General features: G+C 37.1%; 2 long non-coding RNA genes across 3 annotated transcripts; both read right to left on the reverse strand.

Annotated features, from left to right (window-relative positions):
- Positions 1–15819: 15819 nt before the first annotated feature.
- LOC147488135 (uncharacterized) lies at positions 15820–18667 on the reverse strand. The gene is made up of 3 exons (XR_015203086.1): positions 18635–18667; positions 16282–16334; positions 15820–16102 (listed from the first exon to the last, which is right to left on the reverse strand). It is a non-coding gene; the product is annotated as an uncharacterized LOC147488135 (long non-coding RNA).
- Positions 18668–18701: 34 nt separating this feature from the next.
- On the reverse strand, positions 18702–21841 carry LOC147488136 (uncharacterized). 2 transcript variants are annotated; one of them, XR_015203084.1, is made up of 6 exons: positions 21357–21841; positions 21089–21266; positions 19598–19695; positions 19056–19161; positions 18856–18927; positions 18702–18775 (listed from the first exon to the last, which is right to left on the reverse strand). It is a non-coding gene; the product is annotated as an uncharacterized LOC147488136 (long non-coding RNA). The 2 variants fall into 2 exon arrangements; XR_015203085.1 differs by having other exon boundaries at positions 18702–18778.
- Positions 21842–22712: the final 871 nt, after the last annotated feature.

Below are 22712 nucleotides of genomic sequence, written 5' to 3' on the forward strand. Positions count from 1 at the left end.
TTCATTTAAGTTAGATAAATAAAATAGTTATTCTTGTCATTTCAATTTTGTCATTTCAATTTATTAGATCTAATTTCAATTGTTGTTATTCAATTCTTAGTCATTAATTAGATTTGAAGTATTGGTTAATTAAAAGTAGTAAAGTTCACATCTTTATATATGTCATTTTGTTATTCGTATCTTGTCGTTCGAATTCACGTCGTAGTATAAAACCTCCACCATTGCTCTCATTAAACTTTGGATTACTAGTTAATTGTAAAAAACTTTAATACTAAAGAACTGAGAGTGGAACGAACTTTTTACTCCACTCTATTTCGATAGAATTGAGAGTATAGAAATCTGTGATAGCAACGCGTAATTTAGTTTAGTTTTCTTGCGTTTTGAGTTTCAACGTTCATTTCGTAGTAAACTATTATTTTTACGTTTATCAAATGGCGCCGCTGCCATCTTAGTACTCTTTAGTATTGTTTTTTGTAGACTTGATAGTTTTTCAAAGTCCTATATCCCACCCACCCTTGTTTGGATTCTCACTGTGGTTGTCTGTTTCAGATTTGCACGTTTCCACAAAAATTACTCGAGTGCACTGGCATACTACGGGCAAGCCAAAGTGGAGCGCACCCTGCGCCCACATGCCTGGAATCTCGAATTTTGCCTGAGCGCCACCTGTGCCCTACCAAGGCAAAAGACAAGCGCCCCACGCCACACTCGAATTCCAACTTTTGCTGAAGCCACTTGCTTACCGTCTAGGGCATATTCTCGAAGCATCTACTCTGCTGAAAACAAACTTCGATTTCCACAGGTTTGTTCAAATTTCCATTGCTTTCAAGTTTTTCAGTGTTCTAACTTGTTATATACACTGAGCAAGCTTAAACAAGACGCTATTCATAAGCGAAGCAAGGAGACTTTCAGGTACTCTTTTCTTCCACACCTCGCATCTTCTGTTAGAGGTTCATACTAGCATATCAGGATTGTTTGGAATGTTGTTGTTAATTTTTAAGATTGGTCTTAGCCTTGCATGAGATTAAGGTCAGGCCGAAGAAAAACACCTAACGTAATTAACCGACAATAGCAACAAACACGCTTTTCTAGTATACTACTCACTTTACCTCTAGCTAGCACACCACACACCACACCTGAGATTATGGCAGAAGAAAGAGAGTCTCCTCACTCGAACTTTTATAAAGCCTTGAGCGATAGCCTAAAATCTTGCATCGTTCTATCAGACCCAGTGGGGGATTTCCGAATCCCCCTGAATATATTTAATTTGTTACCCGTTTTTCATAGGTTAGACCATGAAAAACCTTATCAGCACATGCGTAGGATTGACCAAGTCCTTACTACTTTCCACCATCCTTCGGTTGGTGCTGAACAAATTAAACTAAGGGTATTTCCCTTCACTTTAGTCGATAAGGTGGCATCTTGGTTAACTGCCCAAGCTCCTAATTCTGTGGACTCGTGGGCTAAACTTGTTCAACTATTTATAGAACATTTTTACCCACAACTGAAGACCGATGAAATGCTTTCCAAGATTCATTTCTTTCAACAGAATCCTCATTAATCATTTTCAGAGGCTTGGAATCGTTTCACCGACCTACTTATAGAGTGTCCACACCATAACCTAGCGAAAAACATGTTAGTTCGTGCCGTTTTCAAATGACTTCTACACCACCATAAAGAAGTCCTTGACATAATGAATGGGGGTAGTTTCTTAAGTAAAGGAGCCTCAGAGGCTTATAAATTTTTCGAAGATCAGACTAAGCGGAATAATCATTGGGGGGGGGGGGGGGTAGTGATGATATCTCCTGTTCCGCTAGTTCTTCTACAACAGCTAAAGCCGCCGGTATGTTTGAGATGAAACCCAATCTGGAACTTAAAAATTTAATAGAATCTCTAGCTAAAAAGGTAGAGGCTATTTCTGTCCAACAAATGCCTATCCCTGTCATGAATGTCAACTCCAATCCATGTAATTTATGTTTGAGTCCAGAGCATCCCGACTCCTATTGTTCGTTCGCATATGAACAACAACAATCACAACAAGATAACGTTTGTTCCATTAATAGTGAACCTAATGCAGCTTGGCGACACCAATTTCGGTTGGCGAAATAATCAACAACCTCCAAGGTTGTTTAACCCAAATGATAGGCCAACAAACAATTACAACCAAGGTCCACCAAGACAAGGACAAGGTCAGGGTAATTATAATTATAACAGTCAAGCTCAACCACGACAAGGACAAGGTCAGGGTAATTATAATAATTATAACAATAATAATTATAATGCAAATCGAGGTATCATTTCGGTTAATAATAATAACTATCACAACCCACCCATAAATAATCAACGTGACATAGTTCCTATCACACAACCTATAATAAATACCACTATACAACCGGATCACTTTGATACCTTTATGCAAACTCAACAACAAATTTTACAAGCCATCCAACTTTCCTTACAGTAGTTAGCTTAAGAGAAGGTACAACCCAAAGGTGTGTTTCCAAGACAAGCGATACATAATCCTAAAACACCAAACACAGCCTTTGAAGTAAACGGTAATACTAGTAATGAAAATGAAAACGTAGGAGAGATAAATTCCATCCCCACTCTCCGTTAAGGCAGAGTGTTGGATAACAAAGTAACGATGTCTATAGTTACCCCACAAGGAGTTCCTACACCAGATATTATACTAGATACCGAAATAGAAACTGAAGATCCTACCCCTGTAGAGGTACTAGTTAAACCACAACCTAAGAAACAAAAAGCAAATGTTAGATATTCAGTTGAACCATACGCTAAACAAAGTAAGGAACCACCGTTTCCACAGAAATTAGCAATGTTAAAAAGAGATACAAACTTTGACGAGATTAGGGAAGTTTTCAAAAATCTAACGATTAACCTACCCTTTCTCAATGCAATTAAAAAATTACCTCACCACGCTAAGTTTCTTAAGGAGTTGTGCACTACTAGGCGTAGGACAAATATTCCAAAAGACGCATTTCTCACTGAACAGGTTCCAACTTTATCAGAACATAATGGAATAGTGAAGTACAAGGACCCTGGTTGTCCTACTGTACAATGCACCTTAGGAGATACTCACACGACCACTGCTTTATTAGACCTGGGAGCGAGTGTTAACTTACTCCCTTATTATTTATATAAACAAATAGGTCTACAAGAAATGCAACCTACAACTATGACGTTGCAATTAGCTGATAGGTCTATCAAGTATCCTAAGGGTGTAGTGGAAAACGAGCTGGTTAAGGTTCAAGATTTCTACTATCCTGCGGATTTTGTTATCCTCGATACAGAAGTCGCTAATGACTTTGTCCCAATCATTTTAGGGCGCCCCTTCTTGGCAACTTCCAATGCCCTTATAAATTGTCGCGATGGTTCGATGTCTTTATTTTTTGGCCATCTTTCCGCTGAGGTCAATGTATTTAAATAGATCACACAGGTTCATGTTATCAATATTGATAGAGAGGTTAGGATGATCGAGAGTTTATCTCATGATTATTTTAAAACCAAGTTTCCAAATAATCAGATGCACAAATTCCTTTCCTTTGGAAGTTCCAACTTTAATAAGGACTCCGTGGACGTTGAGGAAATTGAGGAAGATTTCCTTCAACTCTTTTGCAACTCTTCTTCGCCACCTCGAGAGTCCCCTCCTATTGATAACCATTCACCCACCTCACATTATTCACCTTCCATCAATGTACCCCATCCTACACCTTTTCAACGGAACCTAGGGTTTACACTTGACCATCTTGCTTCTTCTGTGCTTAATGGTTTTCTAAATCCTCCTAATATGAAAATAATTACCAAGGAAACGGCACTGGACACCTTCATTTTCAGGATTGAGACACTTCCTACCCACACCATGAATGAGGGTTGTGCTAAACCCACATTTTCATTCTTTCCATTCTTTCCTTCTAATACTTATCCTTATCCACCATATCTTCCACAACCATCCATTTTTTCACACTCATTCACTTGGACAACCCCTCGTTCAGAGATGAAAAAGAAGGTGCATGCTCGGTTAGGTTCGAGGTCTATCAGACTTCGCTTTCATTCTACTAGGTTGCGTCGTAGGAAATCTTGGTGCTTAATTCTGTTTGGGAATGCATTCCATATATATATATATATATATATCCAGTTATTTGTTCAAGTCTCGAGTATCTGACTATAAACGACTCATTTTGTTGTTTGGTGTGTTTCCTTTCATTTCAATATATTGGTAAGTACACTATTAAGGTAACCGGGCCCTCCCTATGGAGTGTGTGGCTGTAAGTACCGGATCCTAAGTCCACGTTTAACATAATTCACGTTTTCCACTCTTGCATATTTCCTCGGTTTTTGAGTCATGTTCTTCTATGGTGTGAATTATGCTTTTAATGCTTTCTTGTTTTTCTTATATTAAATTTTATTCATAAACAATAAAAACTTGTTAAAATCACAAACATAGTAAGTTAAAAAAGTCTCGGGAATCTGACTTTAAAAGACCCACTTTTAAAAATAAATTTTCTCAACTCGGTGTCTAAAATTTGTTTGGGAGTGGGGTGTTCATTTCCATCCTAGATTGTTCAACTTTACAGTTGTGTTGTTTAGACCATTAATCGTATTACGATTCGAATTGACATTTTCAATTAAGTTAGATTTCATTCGTTTGCATAACTTACGTCATGCACGCACTTTGAGGCATTTTCCATTTCCTTATATGTCATCCACATCCAAAATAGAGTGTTTTATAGACCATTAGATTGAAAATTCTCTCCTGATCATTTTCATATCTCATTCGCATAAATCGGACTGGTAACGAAGTGGGAATTTTAGTTTAAAGTTGTGCTAAAAAATCGACAAAATCGGAAAATCAAGTTGGGCTTGGGCCCAACGCACGCGCGTGCGTCTCCTTCCTCCAACAGATACGCGAATTCTTTCCAATTTCCACCATTGCCAAATTCAAAAACCTTACCAAAAATAAAAATAAAAAGAAACCTAAAAACTAAGACGCCCCAATACAATTCCAACTTCAAATCTTCTCCACAACAATCCTCCACCAATCCCAAAAATTTCCACCACCGAAAACATACAAAAACTCAACCAAATCGACACCCCCGCACCACCACTACTATTTTGTCAGTAAGGGAGTCTCAAACTCCATTCCCACATTCCAGATAAACTACCAAATCGTTCTCAGATATCATGGCTCAAAAATGAAGGTTGTTGCCAGAACAAGCATTTGAGGCCGACCGCTTCGCGCTATTTTACGGTGACGAGATGATTAAGAGGGGTTGGAATCGGTTGTGGTACTCGACACATGATTTCTACCACTCTGATTTGGTTGAACAATTCTATAAGAAGAGAAAGTTGGATGATTAGAAAATTTTCCTGAAAGTGGCTGGGACTAGGAGGGAATTATCGAGAGAGAGGTTGGCTGAAATTTTAGGCATTACGCCTAGACACCACCTGGACGCCACCATGCAGGAGTCCCAGTATACTGGAGTTCCTGCATTGATGAACGACGCCGTCATGGAAGGTCAATATAATACAACTTTTCATTGTGCTCAACAGTCATCTCTGCGAACCAACCAACTGGCTGTAGCTCAGTGGATTGGTAAGAACGTCATTGGGAAGGAGAAAGTGAGCGACATCGGATTCACATGTCCGCACGTTCTCTGGATATTGCAAGAACAGAGGTATGAATTCTGTATCCTCGAGTTTTTGATAAATATGATTAGAGGAGTTGGGAAGAGTACCACGCCGTTTCCTGTTTTAATAACGAAGATAATGTTGTCTTGGGGGAATAAACCAAGAACTGAGCGGGTGATGTTGAAATTGCATGCAAATGAAAGTAGTTATAAGGAGTGTATCCAAAAGACTTGGATGTTGTCGGAGGATAAGGTGGTGGATTCGGATGAGGAAGGGGAAGATATGACATGGTTGGATGAAGATGCCTTGGAGAGATGTACGTCTGATTCAGAACGCATGCCAGTGTTGCATACTAGCGTGCGTTGCATGTACGCTATTTGTGAAGATATCCGACATAGGCAGATTATAGTTTGAAATAAACAAACGAACATTAACACGAGTTTTGAAATACTCGAAAAGGGTCAAGAAGATATCTTGATTAACATGGAGACTATCCACCGACGTCACCAGGATCGATTATACAAAGAATAAAGGCCGAGATGGAAGCCGGCTTTGTTCCAAGTAGAGATTCTACGATGCCTGCCACCCCTGGAGGGTTCTGTTTCAGATGAGTCTGAACGGCATGAACGTCGTCGCCGAAGAACGGATGGCTCGGGCCCTTCTTCATTCCATGAACAATCTCCATCTCAGGGTCCTTCTTCATCACATGGCTAGTGTTCCAAATAATTTTGTGTTTCGCTGTTATTTAGTATTTTATTATTTTATTACTTCGTTTATTAGTTCAGTAATTAAATTTGAATTTGGTTGTTTTATGTTGTTTGAATTAAATGTCGATTTAAGTTGGTTATTTTCAGATTATGTATTATTTTTATTATTAATCCCACCTTCCCAAATTGTTTGAGGGTGGTATTATTTAGCCTACATAATGCGTTATATGATCATCCATTTTAGCAGTTATTTTTTAGTGAGGATTGAGAATATTGCCAGTATGGGCATTGCTATGCATAGATATGGTGGAAGGATGAAATCTCGATGAGTTAGGCAAGTTCTATCCTAAATTCAACCTAAAAGATATTAGGGTTGTTTTAGAATCAGGAATATGATTTGTTTCCGTTTTTCGGTTTTGGACATTTTATTATTTCCGGCAATTGCCTTAAAGCTGTTTGGCAACTTCTCGATTCATTGTAGCAATTTAAAACCTTTAAAAACTGCATTCATTCTACACTCACAACCCAAACTACATCTCACATTCATCTCTCACGTTTCACTCCCATTTTACCTTATTTTTCCTTCGCACTTCGGCCTATCAACTCCCCGAGCGCACCTGCGCCCCAGAGAAGCGCCACCTGCTCCCTAGCACTGTTAGAGAAATCCTACCTTGAGCACGATCTGCACCCTCTTCAGCCCACACCTGAGCGCTACCTATGCCCAAAACACTGGAATTCCGGTTTTCATCCTGAGCACACCCTGTGCCCAAACCAAGCATAGCTGGAGTGCACCTACGCCCTGGCCCCTGCGGGCACAAAAAATTTCCAGTTCCGAGGGTTGTTCTAGGATAGTTGTGGCTGTTCTTGAGAGGAGTTTTGTGATGACATCCCCTTGTATCATACCAGAGCAGTCTTTTGAAGAATTGTTCCAAAGTCACACCTATGGGGCTTGGTTTCGCGAGGTGATCATACAAGCAGGCTGGGAACGACTAATGTTAAGTCCAGATGAACTTTATTCTCATACACTTACATCTTATTTTTATGATAATTGTAAGTTATTTACTAGACTGGATGGAGAACGAGTGTTCTCCATCACCGTCGAGAATAAAATGATGGAAATTACCAGGTTCTTTTTAGCCTTTGCTCTCGGACTTGCTATGCCCGCCAAAATAAAAGACTCATGCGACTATTTGGTAGATAATATGTACCTCTATAACTATGAGGATTTTCATGAACATTATGGGGGAGGAATCTTTAAGATAGAGGACCAAGGGGAATATAACATCGCCCTTGGTAGCCTATCCATGAACGTGGGCACAGTAATGTTCTTTCTAATGCTAAACATATTAGGAGAGTGGCATTTTTCTTCTGCGAATGACGCCACTTGTGGCTTTTTCCTTGCTCTAGCTGAGGGATGGCCGCTGTATGACCTTCCCAACACATTAATGTCTAGTTTAGAACGAGCATAGAGCATGAGGCATAAGTATCTTCTTATGCCTGTTTTAGTTTGTCGTATTATGCTACGTTTTTTCCCTGTTTTTTGTGCCCGTTACACGGATCGGGTTAGGGTCGACACTATGAGACCCACCAATTCTATTATTCGATCCTTCCGTGTAATGACTTGGCCGGGATGGCAGGTGCAACCTCATTTGGTTGCCCCCTACACCATCCGACCAAGTGACACTAAACAGGTTAGCGATTGTATATGATAAATGGCGTGAAGCCTGGCAAGTTATCATGGCATGGCAAGACGCGAAGGAACCTCATCTCTTTGTAGATGATGAGGAAGACGACGAGTAAGCGGGAGTGCAGGTAAGTTTTAGTTTCAGTTAGTGTCTGCTTATGTCCCAAGCAATTTATTTCTTATTAACCCCATAGCGGGTAGAACTCCTATAGAGCTGCGTCAATTTTTATTTCCTATATTAGTATGTTATAACTTTGTTTTGCAGATGTTCCTGAAGTTCACGTTCTTCAATGGTATTTTCCCTACCCTCTTTATTTTAAATACTTTGAGGACAAAGCATGCTTCTTGTTGTTGTTGAGAAACACGTGTAATTAAGGCATCTGTTAGGATATAGATATGTATAATATGCACTTATTTTCTAGTTAAAATATCAAAAATTAAAAAAATAAAAATAAAAAGTTTATGCTATACACTTAGGAATATTGGTATTGTTTTCCTTCTCTATACTCTTAATAATCTAGAAGTCTCACGTAGCTTTTGCATTATAATAGTTTTTAAAAACTTAGATTAATATGTAGGTAATAATCTTTGCATCTATCTATAAATATATTACATGAGTATCTATGATTGTTAGCAGCAAGTTTCTGAAATCTAAATTTAATTCCAAGAGTGCTTATGAAGCTTTGACCAGAGCAAGAGAGAATAAACCTTGGTGCAGTATGGTATGGGGAAAATGGGTTTTGCCACACCATTCCTTTTCCACTTCGTAGCTGTTTTCTAATAGTATACCAACACAGGACATGTTAATGCATAAGAGGATCCTTAACAGGTCTGTGTGCTGCTTATGTAACGATAGCAGGGAATACTCAGCGCATTTATTTTTTGAGTGTCAATACTCAAGAAATTTCTTTGAAAGGGTGAAACAGCTACTAGGTATTCACACTGATGCCTCCAATGCGAATAGGGAATGGGTTTCGATTATTCGACAATGTAAAAATGTTGAGGTGGGGGAGATATATAAGGTGTTCATATGTGCATCGGTGGATTATATATGGAAGGAACGTAATTCAAGATGCTTTCGACATGATGGAAAACCCCTAGAGTCAGTTTTTAACAAGATGGTTAGAGATTTGAGAAACTATCTTCAGGTGCTTTGAACGGAGCTCAGAGATAGTGCAAGGGGAAGAGGGTTGTTGCTTAGAATTGGTATTACCGGTGAATTCAAACAAATGGATGCAAAACGAATCGCATATGGGTTCCTCCGATAGATAATCTGAGATTGAAAGAAAACACTAATGGAGCCTTGAATATCCATGGACCGGGACATGGAGGAGTGATAAGAAACAATGAAGGCAGGGTTATGGCTGCATTTAGTGGAAGTGGTGGTATGGCGTCAGTTATATTCCAAGAACTGAAAGCTATAGAGGTCTGTCTTGATCGATGTCTAGTAGAAGGATACTTAGAGGTAGAAGTAGAAGCGGATTCAATAAGAGCCGTCAATGCAATCAACAAAATTGAGGAACCTCCCTGGTATTGTCGAGATGTTGTGGCGGCTATTGAAAGGAAGAAGGAAGGATTCAGTTTCATATCTTTCTCACATGCTTTTCAAGAAGTGAATATGGTAGCTGATTATTTTGCTAGTTTACATAGAAGTGTTGAAAATGCTGAATTTTCTACTATACATTTTGCTTATCCTCTGGATTTTGTTGTACAGAACATTGTAAACGAGGATACGAGTAAAACTATATATGTAAGGAAAATTTAGATTAATACAGGTGGGGGTCGGCCTAACCCTAGTTTATTTGGAAAAAAAAAAGTTTCTGAAATCTAGGCCAGAGTACTTATTCTACAAATCCTGTGAGAATATAGCCTAAAGCCTTATATGAGTGAAACATTTGAAAAATGACACAAGGGAGAAGTAAAATCCAGATAGAGAAATCACACGTCCACTTGTTTGATCACTATACCATATCTTAAGCGAGAATTTAGGCCCTCTTTGGATCGATATAGCCAGAAATTCAACCCTTATGAAATTATTTTCCGCTAGTCGCCCCTCTGAGCCTTTCTTTAGCCTTTCATAAACCGCAAATCCTTTAATCTGTTACAAAAACAAATAAAAAAAAAAAAAATCAGCCTACCCGTCCTTTGAATAAGTCTGAGAATAGAGATGAAGAATAGAATAGAGAAAGACCTTTGAAATCAAGAATTTGTCAGTCGCTTCAAATAAGAAAAGAAAGTTTCCATCCAAATAAAAAAAAACGGAATAAGAAAAGAAACAAATAAAAGAAGATAAGAGTTAGAACTCCAAAAAAAAAAAATAGAATCAAAGGAGTCAAAAGCCAAAGAAAAAGAAAAATATGGCTAAGGATGGAAACAAAGTGTAGAAGCGAAAGTAAGGAACAAGGTTTTCTCTAGTTACATAATATGAAGACTTTATTATCTCAGACTTATTCTTTTTGAATATCCATTTTCTTCCTTCTTAAACCATCTCCTAACCCCCGCAACACCTAATAAAGACCTCTAGCTCAATTAGGAATAAGTTAGTGTGATAGTAAGTGGCAGATGTGTTTGATCGACTCCGGCTTCCTTGTGTGTCATTGAGATTGTAAGGTAAAGTGTGCTCACTGCACACTGGAGTAGTGAAACTTAAGCGGAAAAATCAGAGTGGTTTTTGTCTTGACATTTAAGTGAGGACTTACTTAAGGATGCTATTCCGAGTTTCAGAAACGGACCTGCTATTGCATTTCATAGTATTACTCATTGAATATATGTTTATTGTAGATGATTGATTATTATGCATATATTAGCTTAGGTTTCGACTTGATTATTCTATATTCATTGCTAGTAAGATGTATAGTTAATTTAGAGCATGAATAAGGAAACAATAGTTTTATTTCTTAGTCATTGTAGTATAGATGAAGTTTGTGAGTACCTTCACTGGAAAACTCTCACGAGGCTATAACTCGTCCACTAGGGAATTCCTAGTGGTTTAAGGCCTTGTTGCATATGGTAAATGCAATCGCACTCAGCGAAACGAGAGTAGTTAGAACTTCATTTTTGGTCACTTATTCTAATTTCTCATATTTGCTTGAGGACAAGTAAAATGCTGTTTAGGGGTGGTTTGATAAGAGGCCAAAACTATAGTTTTAACCCCTCAATAATCATACTTTTAGACCAATTATGCGAGTAATAAATAAGAGTTAATCCGATTCACACGGTGTTTTATGTATTTCGGCAAATAAAAGTCAATTATGTGCAGAAATGTGCCACTTTGGCGAGATAAAGGAGCAAGGGTTGGTTGGGATATGAAGTTCTGTGATAAAGGCCAAGATTCAAGGAGACAAAGCCTTTGTAAAGCCCGGTCAAAAGCTGAAAAGTCAACACGGGCAGAAATAGTCCACAAGTCGGTAGAACTTCCGAAGACCATATCTTTGGACTCAGACCTCGGAATTGGGCCTACCTTATATCAAAACGACCGGCTCGGAAAGAGCTTTCCAATGGTCTAAGCCTTGACCAAATCAGAGGAACATAAGTGGACGAAAAGTCTACTAAAGTCGAAGCCAGCTGAAACAGGCACTGTGGACTGAAGAAATTGGGCTTTGGGCTCGATTTTCCGGCCCAAAACATGGCTCCTCTGCCCATGCACGAAATTGTGGATATGGTCTCCTCCTTTGTATAAAATAAGACTTAGTTCTTAAGTTAGAGTGGTAGATAGGTTAGAGTAAAAAAGTAGCCATTAAAATAGCTTCTAGATCTAGTTTTATTTGAATTCAATTAGTTAAATTAATTAGTTTCAATTCATTGTTTTAGTTTAATCCTTTGAATCATTGTTCTTCATTTAAGTTAGAGAAATAAAATAGTTATTCTTGTCATTTCAATTTTGTCATTTCAATTTATTAGATCTAATTTCAATTGTTGTTATTCAATTCTTAGTCATTAATTAGATTTGAAGTATTGGTTAATTAAAAGTAGTAAAGTTCACATCTTTATATATGTCATTTTGTTATTCGTATCTTGTTGTTCGAATTCACGTCATAGTATAAAACCTCCACCATTGCTCTCATTAAACTTTGGATTACTAGTCAATTGTAGAAAACTTCAATACTAAGGAACTGAGAGTGGAACGAACTTTTTACTCCACTCTATTTCGATAGAATTGGGAGTATAGAAATCTGTGATAGCAACGGGTAATTTAGTTTAGTTTTCTTGCGTTTTGAGTTTCAACGTTCATTTCGTAGTAAACTATTCTTTTTACGTTTATCATCTTTTCATTAAACGTAAGAAGGGTTGTAATGCAGTAATATAATGGTAGTAAAATGCACATTTTGGAGTTGATCAATTAACATCCTGGCAAAGAGCTTTAGGGATTCCAGACCAAACTGACTTTGAAATAGTATCGAAGTAGGAACATTAGAAGTGAGACTATTCTGACGGGCCGTCCATGAGTGGGAAAGTTGGTAGGACCAAGCCAACCATACTTTACAATGTCATCCACTCTCCCAATACAACCAAACTTCTTGTTTTGCCAATCTTCCTCATGTAAGGTGATAAATATAAAAATGATAGTTTACCTACGAAATGAACGATGAAACTCAAAACGTAAGTAAACTAAAACTTATTACATTCCTAATTTATCAAAGATTTCTACTCTCAATCCTATTGAGATATAGTGGAGCAGATGATTCGTTCCACTCCTAGTTCTTTCGCAAAGTAATCACTACTAAAAATATGGTTTTTTGCCACGGTCAGTTGTGGTGGCAAAAAGCCCAAAATTTGTGGCAACATGTATTTTGCCACGAAAAAACTTTTAGCCTCGTTCGAGGCAAAAAAGGGTGTGGAAAAAAGTTTGTTGCCACGACTTTTGCCACCGCTGCAAAAGAGTGAACATTTAGCCGCGACCATGTCGTGGCAAAACATTGTTTTTTATTTGAATTAATTTAATTGTCAAAATAAATTAATTTCTTTTTGTCACAGGCACGACCGCTGCAAAAAGTATTTATTGCCATAAGTCGTGGCAATAAATGATTCTCCCGCCATTATTTTTTGTTTTTTTTTTTGCAGCAAATGGCCGTAGCAAGACATTCCTTTGATTTTTTTTATTTTTTGCAACAAATGGCCACAGCAAGACATTATTTTTGGTTTTTTTTTTGCAGCAAATGACCGTGACAAAACATTCTTTTGGTTTTTTTTTGCAACAAATGGCCGCAGCAAGACATTATTTTTGGTTTTTTTTTTGCAGCAAATAGCCGCAGCAAAACATTACTTTTAGGGTATGTTTGTTAACTGGCAAACTTCTAGTGGGAAAATATAAGATTTGCCAGTGTTTTCCCAATATAGATTTGCCAGACAAATCTATAGTGGGAAAATTTTAGTTTGTCAGTGTTTGTTTGCAAAAATTTATAGTGGGAAAATATAAGATTTGTCAGTTTGGCCAGTGTTTGTTTACATGGTTTTTCTCCAGTGGCAAATGATATTTCAATTTTTTGGAGATATTTTTTTTTGGTTTTCAAACTCATGAAGTATAACAAAAAATTAAATAAAATACAAATAAAATACAATTAAATACAATACAATACAACTCAACTTTAATAGTATCCATAGGATGTCTTCTCAAACAACTATAAAATAAAGTGAAAGTGCAATGAACCATAACAATTATTGTTATCCAAACACATATAAAATGTCATTGTGCCTTGGAAAAATTCTATTTTTGTACTTTCCCATACTCGGATTCCGTGATATTGCTTGATCCCAAATATCATTGTTAGCTATGATCTTCTGTTCTTCAGAACTCCATTTAAACCCCTCTTGCATAGTTACATTAGCAATATCGCGTGCTATCCATCGTAAGGTCTTTATTCGTTGAGTTACATGACTAATAGTCAAGTCGATACCAAATGTAAATATGTTTTGGAGTGTTTCCGTTGCACGCTCTTTTGATATTAGAAGAAATCCATTCTCATTCTTATGACCTAGAAGTAGCTCGCTATGAAATGTATCGATAAGAACATTGTCCATCGCATTTGTTCATTTGCATGCCATATCTAATTAATAAGCATACAAGTCGAGTTAATATACATAAAACAATTCCTAGTTAAGAAAGTGCATCAAGATAATTGATACTCGATACACCATAAGATTCTCTGTATAAATCATGATCGTCTATTTAATTACATTTGAAGGCCAAATGTGGATTTAGACAACATACACACACTAAATCAGCACACACCACAGTAGCACACACACTACTCACGCATCACACACACTCACACCACTCACACAGCACACGAACACAATAAAATGCAGCACACTAGCAGCAGCGCCAAGCCGCCAATGACAAATAATTGCAATCCACAATATAAATTTACTAAAGAGGGACTGCAATACACACACAAATTACCTTAACACCAGTGCACCACATCAAATTGAGGCACCAAAGTGCAATCCACATCAAATTTATTATAAATATTTTTTGGTGAAGACGGTTACCTTTATTCAATAATGAGCAAAATATGGTGAGATCCTTTTCCAAAGAAGTATGATTTTGTTTTAATGAACCAACAAAGAACATTCATTTCGTGGTAATAGAGACATGTTGGTGACTCATTTCATGTGGTCTGAATCCGCTGGAGATGGCCTTAAATGGTTTTCAAGAGCTAAAGAAGGAAGACTCGAATAACGAAATCAGACTTTTCCAAAAGGAAGGGTGTAGAGATAAAATGACAAATGGTCCAGTGCGTCTATTTAGTGTGGGTGGTAGTGGAATATTTCATTTATTTTCCCCCTTTTCTTTTCTAAACGATAATTTCCAACTTGACACTAGATCATGCTAATCTCATTTCTTACTTGCTCTATTGGGCTTATGCATTACTTACTACCCATGTTGATCTCATTTTTCTTAGTGGGAACTGAGAAATGAATGAAAATGAACACAGGAAAACAGTGATTGCTATATATACTTGTAACCTGTGCACACACACACTAAATCAGCACCACGTAACCAAAGAACACCAAAGACTAAAGACAAAGAAAATTTCAAAGAAGCAGAAAAGAACCCAACAAAGATCATAGCGGCGGAAGAAGAAAGACACAACCACCACTCCACCACACCCACCACACCACCTAATTTCACACACTACACACACTACCACACACACCATTTAGTAGTAAAGTTTTGAGTTTTGATAAGTATATACATACATGAAACGTGAGTATTTTGGTTTTCTTTATTTTGGTGTCTGTTAATGCAAATAAATAGAAGTGATGAAATGCCAAAAAAGAAACAGTGAAAAAATGTGAGACAGATAGATTAAAAGAAAGAGAGACTGAGAGTTTGAGAGAGAAAGAGAGAAGAGAAAAAAAAAGATGAGAGATGAGAGTGAGAGAGAATACCTGAAAAGAGAGCGAGTTGATGAGAGGCGGCAGTGAGAAAGAGAGAAGAGAGATCGAGAGGGAGAGTTGTTTCTATTTTCCTACCATAGTGGGAAAATAACGGGTGACTAATTTAACTTTGGGGCGAGGTGTTTTCTATTTTCCCACTTCTAGTGGGATAATTTGATTTGTCGGCTAATTCCAAATAGTGTTTGCCAGGGCCCTTAAATACACCCAAACACTGGCAAATAGTACTTATAGTGGGAAAATACAATTAGCCACCCCCATTTGCCAGTTAACAAACACACCCTTAGGTTTTTTTTTATAGCAAATGGCCGTGGCAAAAAATGTTGTATATATAATAATAATAATAATAATTTGTGTACTAAAACCACATAGAGCTATGAATGAGAATCTAAACTGAAATTTCATTTCACATGGAAGCTACATAAACCAATTCCAATCACTACCAAAAATAAGATAAATAACAATCCATCTTTCGAGTATTTCGGTATCACACAAACAAAAATATCAAACTATCTACACAAAAAATTATTGTGATGAAAGTCCAAAATCCAACAGTACGCATACGCAATAGTACCATATTCCGCCTATTAGCGCCAAAATTGCAAAAACTATGAAGTTTCGAAATCAATCATGCATGTACAATAAGCCATCGTTGTGCATTTATTTTCTGCGTAAACAAACAACAAGAAAAGTTTAGAAATAACAAAAAAGACATAAACCGAAGACAATAATTAAAGATTTATCACTCCAACAGTGCTTAGTCATCTACCAAGCTTAGCATATGCTTCATTAGTGTCAACTCTATAAACCAAAATGTTAACTATAAGTTTTGTAGCTATTTCATACCTAAGACCCGAAAGACCAAGGATGATAGCCACTCCCTGCCCTTTTTTTCTCACCTGCCCAAGGGAAAAAGGAACAAGTCAAGACCGATAACTACTTGTAACATATCTAGAATTCTAGATTCTATACAAAACAGAGTAGATGTAGATGCAATTCCATTATTAGAAACTGAATAATACAGATAGATAATATTATAATGTAGCAAACACATGGATTATGACGTAGTTGACAATACCCAATAATCGGCCTTAAACCCCATCATTTATTCTACTTTAAGTAGTTGAAAACAAGATACTACACAAATAATCACCGCAAATGAAACAAGATACTCTTTTTGCATGCGACTTCCGTAAATGAAAAACAAAAAGGTAATTTATACAAAAAAATATCAAACTTCTTCTTTAGCCAAAACACTTTCAAATCGAAACAAAACTTAGGAGGCTACCCAATCTCATTATCAGTCTCTGTATCAGTTATAAAGGTGATCATTTCAATAAAAGAATATATATTACTTTGCTTCTTTGTATTATTGTAAACTATAATAAAAGTATTGATCGATCGGCTGCCATGCACTTGCTTCCACTTTGGTAGCACAAGCAGTTCTTCAATTGCTTGATTTGTTCCAAATTTCCTCGAGTTCACAAGCAAAATCCTCCTGCCTTCCTACTACAACTGTGACATGATCCTTGACATTGTCTTTTGGTCCTTCTGCGTGAACAAGAAGAGTGTCGTTGTGAGAGGGTCGGAGCTCCAGGAAGCACAAGTCTTGCAATCACAATCAGACCATCTCGGTGTAAGAAGTGATTGCGGTCCACCGATTTTCCCCTGTAGCATCTCTATAATAGTGGAGTTATCCTTGAACACCGATGTAACAATAGCATTATTGACCTTGTGATCAATAGTAGTAGACTTGATGGTAGTTTTCTCCACGCTCTTCATTCTTATCAGCCCCTTAGCTGTAGTTTTAGATATCTCAGCCCCTTAACTGTTGGTTTAGGTAGCAAGTATCTGGTCGCAGTACGACGGGATATGCTCAATGGGTTGCTTGATTCTGTTCTCCACGCTTGTAAATCGGGGCTGGATCAAAACCACACTCATTCATCCGGAGTTGGGAATACTTGAGCAGGAGATATGAAGCCCACTACTCATCCGGAATTGAGTCCTCCGGAAGAGAGAATAAAGGAGAATCTTTATACTTGTGGAAGGATTCGTTTCCTCGCTGAACTCCTTTTCTCTTTCTAGAATTCATTTCCTCGCTGAACTCCTTTTCTCTTTCTAGAATTCATTTCCTCGCTGAAATCCCCACTTTTGACTGGAATATTATCCCATTCGGTGATATTTCGGATTTGGAAAATATCCGTAACACATTTGCAATTCCAAAAGAAATCAAAATTGAATATCCATGGACTGCCGACCTTGAAACCGATGAAAATCCCTTGATATTCCTTGGACTGCTGAAAGCTGGACTCCGACTCCCCTTGCCTTCGTTTATGGCAGATGCCCTTGAGTACTTCCAAGTCTCGATCAACAGAGTAATACCTTGGTTTGTTCGCAATGTCACATACATGCACATATTGGGATGAAAGCACAATATATTGGTGACTTGTGGAGTGATATCATACTTGTATAAACTGATTCCACTTCAAGTATGGATCCCGTTGACTGCTTTTTCTCGAAGATCTGACAAATCGATGCTCTGGTGTACGAGCGGAATTGGGCATTGAGACATCAGATCACTGAGATTTGTTTCATGCCAGCTGCACTAATAAGTCAAATCGCTTTCTACCCACAAAAAGACAGGGGTTTGATAAACATAGGTGCTTTCAAAACAGCGGTTCATTCAGCAAAGAAAGTAGATGTCCCGGGTTGAATAAACTTCTTGCTTCTTCGATCCTACGATCTCACAAGAAACTAACTAAGGTAGTGGAGTACAACAGCTCATGGTTAAGTCCAGGTAGGAGGTGTAGGAGTAATGTTAATAACAATCCTTTAAAGCCTTGAGCTGTCCTGGACCATGTTGACTCTCAAACCAAACTATATCCAAACTAATTAATTTCCAATCTAGCTTATGATACTGTAACCCTTGCTAGTTACTTAAGTTGCACTTAATGCCAAAAACCCACAACAGCAACAACAAAAAATGTATCAAACCTAGTCAAATAATTCTTAATGCTACAAGATTACAACAACTAACTTTAATCAAAACTCGCTTAACAATAGTAATTGAAATAATTAAATATATATATTCGATTAAGAAATATCGCATTACCATGATAACAAAATCACCATAGTAATCCTAAGCTTACAAGAAAACTACCAAACTAGCCTTCGATAAAATCAGGGTCATTACAGTTACCTTAAGCGTGTTCCATTTCCACCTTGCTGCTCCCAGTGTTTAGTCCAATAACCATAACACATGAATGCAATAACCATAACACATTACTTAATCTTGTAACTATCAAGTGTTTCAGAAATATATATCTCACACCTCCAAGACCTACTAAACAGTAAGCATATAAGCTATATTGAGTTAGCTACAAAAATAAATTTGCCAATACAAAGTGTTGATATTGGTACCTTAATTCTTGGGAACCAAGACGAAAAAAAACAACTTGGGTGTCCTCAACCAACACTTAGCTACCTGCCCTACTGTAAATAATGCCTATGTCATTAGTGTAACAAAATCGAAATGACTAAATTTCAGAAAAATGGTGAAATAGCAGAGGTTGAACTAGAAATGGAAGAGCCATTTCACTTGACTTATGAGAGAAACTCACCATATGGTCATAACGACCACCATCATGAACTGCTTATGAAAATCAGGTCCATTAGACCAATACTTCCTTACCCCCATCCATAAACCAGAACACCATTCATTAACACCTACATCAAGCAAAGCAAAGCAAAGTAATAGACATGTATCAAGTTCACGTGATGCTCTCATCGTGCACAAGGTGAACAAACGACCCATAAAGTCCCTGATCAAAGACGATGTGCATGTGGTGATAACAAAGACGCTTTTGGGCTGCATCATTTTAAGTCTCTTATATATTGTAATTAAAATAAGTATAGCAGTTGGAGGTGGACTTAGATTAAGTGAAAGCACCATTAATTTGCTAGAAATCCATTGATTTTAGTTATTGATACCTAGTTGCATAAACATTTCACATATACTTCCACATTTGATTTGTAGGAATCAGTAAAAAAGGAAGAGAAACAAGATGAATATCATCAAATAGAAAAGTAGAAGAAAAAAAAAACTACTAACAGCAGAGAACAAGAACCATAGTTAAGTTGTAAATTATGTATAGTTGCTTACCCAAATTCAGATTCAAATGATGCCACCCTCTTCAATGCTAATTACTTGTCCTCCTCTCCATAGCACAACAAGTACATGCAAATAAGAGGAAAGTGACACTACAAGCGCATGCAATTAACAGGTAAGTGAGAGCATAATTGGTTGTTGGTCATGCTCATGAATCAATATAAGTTCAAATACTGGATTTGGTTGCTGGTCATGCTCATGAATCAATATAAGTTCAAATACTTGAACAAATGAACTATATTAATTCTTCATTTCAATTAGAAAAAAGAGGCATCTATGGAACACGTGTGTTCTATGAAGTACATGTATACAGTCTGGAACCAAGAACCCAAAAAAAATACATTTATGCTTTATGTTCAGTGCATCTCATATTTATACATTACTTAGCACCACAATGCTATTCTTTTTTCCATTTTTTTAAGCCCGCAATCTATTAGCTCCCAACACTAGGGAGCTGAACCAGCCCATGATCCGGTGGCTATGTACTAAAAATGTAAAATCAGCAAGGAAGGAAGCAATTCCCTAACGACATAATATTAATTTCACAATTCACTCACAAAGATAAGTAATCCCACTACTAAATTTATAAAACAAAATCTCTAACACAAATTTACCAACTGCTACATGTACAAGAACAAAGAAGTACTATACTAGGAGAAGCTAGTTGAAGTTGAATGTTAACGCTCATGGAATTATGGGAGACATTAGGCAATTTGAGTAGACCTCCGCTTACACTAATCTGATTTTATGCAGCAAAATTTTCAAATTTGATTATATCGCAGTACAAAAGGGGGTGAAACGGAGCTACCACCTTGCTAAAAGCTACTCCAAACCGCATATATGTCAACTTGCCATGACTATGGGATAGGACCTTTAAATTAAATTTTTATTAGAAATATTCGTAGTTTGAGTGATACACCACCTGTCCTTAGTCTCTACCATAGTACACGACAACAAAAAACCTACTCAAGTAACAAATAATATAGTAAACTAATGACTCTTGCATGTATGGCGACCTACTTAACAATGGCCTTTGCATCAGGATATCAAATCAGCAAAAAATTAAGCTTATGCCATGCTAATTGTAGCACATAGCGTCAATGGTAATGAACACTTTCTACCATGGATGTTATCTCAATTCAGTGCTTGAACTGGTGATAATGTGTTGGTTAAAGGACATCAACACAATCTAACTGCCTCATTAGTTTGTTCTACCTACTTCACTTCCCTTTATCGGGGGACTCAAAGCTTTGTCCCTTAATATCAATGGCACATAGACTCATCACAAAACAAACACATACAAAAAAGAGTTCAATACCATCTTAACTTCAATATACAGCACTAGTACCATATGATGATACCCTATAAACAATTCCAGCATATGCCCACAAAGTCTATGCATTACTATACCCAACTACAAAAAAAATACACGAGTTCATGCATTAATATTCAAAGATTCATATAAATAATTGCCCCATAACTTACCAGGTTCTGCTACCCCAGATGATCCTTGGGCCTACCTGTCGCGTGAGGTGTTTAATCAACGGACTTCTATGAGCTTGTTCAAAGACTTCAAACTGACATGTAGCCGAAACAAAGAGATTTGGTGAGGAAATACCCGAACCGATAAAGTAGCAGAAATTTCGACTGGAAACTCCACCGACTGCCATTATAACACCCAAAAAAATGAGAAATCTTCACCTCAAATTAAATGAATTTGGTGAAGGAAAAAAAAGTTGGAACTAAGGCTTACCTGGTTTTGTAGTTGACTTGGGTTTTCCGATAGGTTTTTTAATAGCCGCCCATGGTTGGTTTAGTTTAGATCCTCTTTTTCTTTTCAATATTTGGGAGAGATATAAAACCCTAAAAACAGGACTAATTTGTTTTCTTTTTCTTTTTTGATTTTTTTGGGTGATAATGGGCGCGGGATAATGAAAACATGGGCGGGATATGGAAATAAAGCGGGGCGATTCTTTTTCTTTTAGATAACCAGTTAAACGGACCCCACCTCCCATAACAAGTGCAACAGTTAGCCGCGGCCTAACTTGATTCGAGGCTAGAAGTGAAATTTTAGCTGCGGCCTAACCCATCATGAGGCTAGAAGTGAACTTTTTGCCACAAAGGGTGACAAGCCGAGGCTAAAGGCTACATTTTGCCTCAACTAATGATGGCCGCCACAAAAAAGGGCTTTTAGCCTCCAAATCGATGGCTGAGGCAAAATCTTCGCCACAAGAAGTCTTTTTTCTGGTTGTGAATGTTCTCTACGTATAAATAATTTTAACTAAAGTCTAATGAGAGATTTACGAAATGAAAACTAGACTACGATGCAACTACCCACAAGATGCAACTAGTCGACTATTTAAACAACTATGGGAATACTACGTCGATTCTATGATAAGGAGTTAGAGGGGGATGATTCCACCTTAGCTCAACTTAATCCACTAACGACGAATCGTCGTAATCCGAATTGAACTGCTTCGCAGAACAATCTGGTTATTCCTAATCCCTAATTACACATGACATTTCTACCAATTCATAACTAGCATGTGAACGATTACACCCATTCTCATGGTGGACTAATCATTTCTAGAGTGGAAAAGAAATTACGACGACTCTACGATAATCGGAATCAAGCTTTCATTAAGGCTTCTCAACCCCCTCTAATGGAGGTTTAGCCGAGAATCATCACGCTATCATTCCCAATCAAATTCGAACAAGACATGATATAAAGATTTGAACTTTGCTTATTTAAACTCAATTGGAAACTAATCATGCAAGAATTAATTGAAACTAATAATGACAAGTAATTGAATCTAAGAATTGAAACTAAACAATTAATGGAAATTGAAACTAGATTGCCAAGAGCACTATTTTATTAATCTAATGAATAATAAAACAATGATTCAAATACTAAATTAATAATCTACTTTGTTCGAAAGTAATTAATTAAACATGAAACTAGATCTAAAACAAGATATGAAAAACTAATTAATTAACTAATTGAAATTCTAAAACTAAGTTCTAAAACTAATTAATGGAGGCTAACTAATCTAGGTCTAACTATCTACTATTAACAAAGAGCTAAGCTTTTCTCTTTATATGTTTTAGA

This window comes from Coptis chinensis, chromosome 7 (genome assembly GCF_015680905.1).
Source record: "Coptis chinensis isolate HL-2020 chromosome 7, ASM1568090v1, whole genome shotgun sequence".
NCBI classification, from domain to species: domain Eukaryota; kingdom Viridiplantae; phylum Streptophyta; class Magnoliopsida; order Ranunculales; family Ranunculaceae; genus Coptis; species Coptis chinensis.